At 45.8% G+C, this 5,945-nt stretch overlaps 1 pseudogene; it reads left to right on the top strand.

Moving 5' to 3' along the window:
- The first annotated feature begins 4,326 nt into the window (after window positions 1–4,326).
- LOC126229581 (5S ribosomal RNA) lies at window positions 4,327–4,444 on the top strand (annotated as a pseudogene).
- Window positions 4,445–5,945: the final 1,501 nt, after the last annotated feature.

Here is a 5,945-nt window from a genome sequence, read left to right as displayed (position 1 = left end):
CTACCTAACCACACACGTGGAAATCGTGCCACGTTCGACACCAAAAAAGCCAAATATTTGCGAAATCTAAGATTATAAATACGATCACTACTCGCTTTACTCAAGGCAATTTAAGCTACGCTCTTTGGTTTCTGCGTAACTAAACCCTCATAAATCGCGACGTATTCAGAAAAAAGCATAGTTTACTCCAGTTAGTAAGACAACAAAAGATAACATTTAGTAACAGCCCGCAACATCCTTCACGCCGTAAGCTCATGACGTCAGAAACGGCATCGTGACTCAAAGCCGAGAGTTGGAATCGCACACTACAATTGACCCCAGTTTTCTAACGATGCCACCTCCCCTTACACAGCAGCATCTCCTGCACACAGCCTTCCCCAGGTCAAATACATATATCGTGAACGGTAGCTGTCCTGTCGCCCTATTTTTATATTCGACGAACGCCGCCTTCACTTCTGACGTTGCCTCTCGATTCAGAAAGCCATATGGAGTTTGGTAGGATGTCTTCAATGCAGTCCCATGTCTGTTCGGGTAGTCGATATGCGGAACTGTGTCGAAGGCTTTGTGTAAGACAAGAAAAATGTCATCAACCTGAGTTCAGTTATTGTAAGTAGGCTTTTTAGGTTGTCATGTTGGTAACGCCACGTAGCACTCTGTATGAAAATCACTGACTGTGCTGTGTGCGATCTGTGGCTGGTTGGCATTGTTGCAATATTCGCTATTGTAGTGTTGGGCAGTTGGATGTGAACAGCGCGTAGCGTTGTGCAGTTGGAGGTGAACCGCCACCAGTGGTGGATGTGGGGAGAGAGATGGCAGAATTTTGAGAGCGGACGATCTGGACGCGTGTCCATCAGAAAGAGTGAATTTGTAATACTGGATATCATGAACTGATATATGATGACTTTTGTACATTATTAAGGTAAATACATTGTTTGTTCTTTATCAAAATCTTCCATTTGTTAACTATGCCTATCAGTATTTAGTGCCTTCAGTAGTTAGAATCTTTTATTTAGCTGGCAGTATTGGCGCTCACTGTATTGCAGTAGTTCGAGTAACGAAGATTTTTGCGAGGTAAGTGATTCACGAAAGGTATAGGTTATTGTTAGTCAGGGCCATTCTTTTGTAGTGATTACTGAAAGTCAGACTGCGTTGCGCTAAAAATGTTGTGTCTCAGTTCACTGTTGATCAGAATAAGTAAAGAGAGAAATGTCGCAATACGTTCAGTTTTGCTCAGCTGTTTGAAAATCAAAAAACGTAAGAGGTTTACCAGCACAGTAATTCATAAATTTTTCTAAGGGGATGTTTCATTATCTACGGCCTTCTGAACCGATTCCATTTAGCTGTATCAAAAGCGATAGTTTTACTAGAATAAACTTCTCTGTCAGATCACTTATTTTGATATTCAATCGATTTCAATACTGCAAACCTTTCCGAGAACAGTCCGTTTCTATGTCACGCGAGAAAAGTCTACTCTTTCACAACTTTGTTGCTAATACATACGTTGAACAAACGATATTCTGTCCATGTAGAATTTGCAGATTATAGACCTTCCCAGGGCGATTAACGCTCACGTTGTCAAGTTCAAGATAACCAATACACCCAGCACACACAAGGAAAGATCCTTGCATAAATCCATACAATTAGATTCAGATTACAGATTCTGACAGCTGATGAAATTACAAATCACGGTCGATTAAATGAGGTATCTGAATCAAGGACATAAACGTAATATGCAATCTCTCCTACAAAATCAACTGCTGGCCGTTGTGGCCGAGCGGTTCTAGGCGCTTCAGTCTGGAACCGCGTGACCGCTACGGTCGCAGGTTCGAATCCTGCCTCGGGCATGGATGGGTGTGGTGTCCTTAGGTTAATTAGGTTTAAGTAGTTCTAAGTTCTAGGGGACCTGAGATGTTAAGTCCGATAGTGCTCAGAGCCATTTGAACAAAATCAATTATGCACGATGGTCTGATACTACCAACGTGTTGTGGAAGGATTGGACCATCAAACAGTGATGTCAGAACCTTTATGCGGTTAGCATAAAATCACTTGCGATAAAAATATCCCTGTATGGCGGTGGCGGTTAGGAAAAGCCATCCACATTCAAATTTTATGTGAGGCCAATGCGGTCGTGGAAGGAGACACATCTCCGTGTCTTCGCGTTGGTGCCACGATGAGAGGGCAACCGTGGAGCTAAAAATGTCCTCGCCCCCTCCATAAAGATGTAACAGGAGTAGGTGTGTGCAGTTACCAAGGCAGGCTGACAGCAGAGCCATGGAGGCACACTACCGAGGTAAAGCGCTATGGTCTATGTCGCCACTTCCAACGAATCCCTAGAGCTCTTGTGCCTAGTTAATAACTCAGCATAGTATACCTACAAGTTGGCTTGGAATTTCAACGATTGTCTTTGTTTTTGGCGCAAGTATGTCAGTCGATTGGCCTGCTGCCATCTAGTCGTTCCATTTCGGCTGGACTAAGCGAACGTTTCTACCTTTTTCATACTTTTTCCGTTCAAAAAATTTATCTTTTGTGACAGGTCTGTTACTACCGATAATCCTAAATTGTTCAAATGGTTCAAATGGCTCTGAGCACTATGGGACTCAACTGCTGTGGTCATAAGTCCCCTAGAACTTAGAACTACTTAAACCTAACTAACCTAAGGACAGCACACAACACCCAGCCATCACGAGGCAGAGAAAATCCCTGACCCCGCCGGGAATCGAACCCGGGAACCCGGGCGTGGGAAGCGAGAACGCTACCGCACGACCACGAGATGCGGGCAATCCTAAATTGTGAATTTGCCTCGCAAACTGTAAAGGCTGCTACAAACCTCATAATTTAGTGAATCAAGTTAAAAGTCCACGAACTGTTTCTTGTCTGTAAACGTTTCACCTGTCGAAGTTTGCTCATATTGCACGTATATGCAGAAACATCAGCAGTAAGATAGAAAGACCGACGCTGCCATGACGACAGAAGAAATTCTCTGAAGATACGGCATTATTTATCTACAAGAAGCGAAGGAAGTGACACTGCCGGCCGCTGTGGTCTAGCGGTTCTAGGCGCGCAGTCCGGAACCGTACGACTGCTGCGGTCGCAGGTTCGAATCCTGCCTCGGGCATGGATGTGTGTGATGTCCTTAGGTTAGTTAGGTTTACGTAGTTCTAAGTTCTAGGGGACTGATGACCACAGTAGTTAAGTCCCATAGTGCTCAGAGCCATTTGAACCATTTTTTTTTTTTTTTTTTTGAAGTGACACTTATGGTTCAGATGGCTCTGAGCACTGTGGGACGTAACATCTCTGGTCATCAGTCCCCTAGAACTTAGAACTACTGAAACTTCACTAATCTAAGGACAGCACACACATCCATGACCGAGGCAGGATTCGAACCTGCGACCGTAGCGGTCGCGGGGTGCCAGACTGACGTGCCTAGAACCGCTCCTCCACAACGCCCGGCTGACACTTATGGAAAGACTAACAACGTAGATTTAAAAGTTGATTTATGGCGTACAATTCTGTTTACGTACCATTGACTGACATTATCCAACGGAGCTGATGGATACCGAAATTGACACCACCACACGTGGTTGAATTTTCTATGTTTCTGCTTCATTTCATAACATTCTGTATTGATTTTTCTCGTTCGACACCAAAATGAAACTGTTCAGACATGTTCTAATTGCATTTCGTTTATTGCATATCTTCTGATCTACGCTTCACTTACATTTCATCAAGTTCTTGAAACAACTTTTTGTGGTTCTTTTATTTTTTTACACTTTCTTCATTTATGCAAGCCTAGGTATTTGACGCCATTGGCAGTTTTCTTGTAGAACAACTACTCGGCCGTACGTCGTCCATGGCCGGCCGGAGTGGCCGGGCGGTTCTAGGCGCTACAGTCTGGAACCGCGAGACCGCTGCGGTCGCAGGTTCGAATCCTGCCTCGGGCAAGGATGTGTGTGGTGTCCTTAGGTTAGTTAGGTTTAAGTAGTTCTAAGTTCTGGGGGACTGATGACCTCAGAAGTCACGTCCCATAGTGCTCAGAGCAATTTGAACCATTTGTACGTCGTCCATACAGGCAACGAAGGCAGAAATTCGTATTACGGAGCTAGGCGACGTAATAGTTAGAACAATGGACTCGCATTTGAAATGCGATGGGGCTCAGGTTTCACGTTCCATTGGCCAAATATAGCTTTTCTGTGGGCTCTCTTAACCAATAAAGTCAAATTCCGAGATGTTTCCTTTAAAAATAAATACAAAAGATTTCCTTTTCCCTCCCTGTTTATCCGATAGTTGGCTCCGTCTCTACTGACTTCGGAGGTAGGTTCGAACAAAGCCAATGGCCTTTCCACAGTGGTAACACCGGTTCCCGTCAGACCACCGAAATTAAGCGCTGTCGGGTTGGGCTAGCACTTGGATGGGTGACCATCAGGTCTGCCGAGCGCTGTTGGCAAGCGGGGTGCACTCAGGCATTGTGAGGCAAACTGAGGAGCTACTTGATTGCGAAGTAGCGGCTCCGGTCTCGGAAACTGACATACGGCCGGGAGAGCGGTGTGCTGACCACATGCCCCTCCATATCCGCATCCAGTGACGCCTGTGGGTGAGAATGACATGGCGGCCGGTCGGTACCGTTGGGCTTTCATGCCTATTCGGGAGGAGTTTAGTTCAGTTTAGTTCGAACACAAAAGTAATTTACTAGGCATAATCTTCTTGGAGGAGGTACGCCCTTGTCTTCATCTATCGATTAAAATCACTTCTGCGGCCAGTAACTCGGTGGCCTATAGTTGAACGTGTATTACGTGTCGTTGCCAGAGGTGAAAGCGATGATAGATGCTAGGGCCGAGCCGGATCGCCGAGCCGGATCCATCTCCGACCCTCGGATACTGGCGCTCACACAGTTGGCCACGGACCCAACGTTTCTGGAGCAAAGTGAATTTCCAGTGGCGCCACGTAATCGAGGATTAATGGAGCTGCGTCACTAGTGGGCACCTGACAAAACAGTTCCCTGAGTTTCCTGCGCTTCCGACGCAACGATTCTGTTAGAGGATCTACTCTTGCCTTAGCCGAGAGCTAAGCTTAGACTGCTGAGAAGCAGACAAGAAGTCTTCTGGCCGGGTTTTTCTAGTTCTGCTGTCCTCCCTGTTGCGTCTTCGCCTTTATATTTAATTAAAAAGTTCTGCCGGGGCGACGGGGAAACTGTGGGCCTTCCGGCTGCCGAAAGTGTTGGTGCGCTTAGAGGCTGAGAAACACGTGAAGAACCACGTCTGTGTGTGTGTGTGTGTGTGCGCGCGCGCGAGTGAGTGTGGGTATATGTGAGAGAGAGAGGGAGCGTGGGGGATTCGTCCGATGTACAGTACACAAGACAGTGATGGATAGTGATACAAATTCTCCGCGTCATGAGCACAACCCATTGCCGGAGAGCGACATTCATCAGAGATGCAGGCGACAAAGGATGTTTTTGTAAGTACTCGCACTGCTCCCAGGAGCCTCGCACATCTACTGTCACCAGCAACAGCAATATTTGCACAATACACACTGTGAAGGCACTCTATTATGTCCACCTACTATAACTCATGACTGTACTGCACAGACAGGCGGTCGACGCGCATTTCGCTCAACGCTATCACATGTGTAGGAAGAACCAGATCTCCATCTAAAAACTTTAAGGGGTTCTTTAAGGATCTCTTCTGACTACTGTGGTATATGACACCCACGGTCTATGGCGAATCATTAACAATGTCCGTATGATTTATTCGGTTTGTTACCGAAATCACCTTTTTTTCTGTGAAAATACCTCCTGAACAGCGGACAAGCCTGTAATATGCAATAACCAAAAAGTACGATATACTAAACGCAACACAAAGTAATTCAACAAACATAAGACGGAACACATACACTTTTACCGCAGTTCAACACAGCCTCGTTGCGTCACTCTTCCATTGCATTCAGTGAAC

Source organism: Schistocerca nitens, unplaced genomic scaffold (genome assembly GCF_023898315.1).
Source record: "Schistocerca nitens isolate TAMUIC-IGC-003100 unplaced genomic scaffold, iqSchNite1.1 HiC_scaffold_375, whole genome shotgun sequence".
Lineage (NCBI taxonomy): Eukaryota > Metazoa > Arthropoda > Insecta > Orthoptera > Acrididae > Schistocerca > Schistocerca nitens.
Note: the sequence above shows the minus strand (reverse complement) of the source record. Positions and strands in the feature narration are given on the sequence as shown.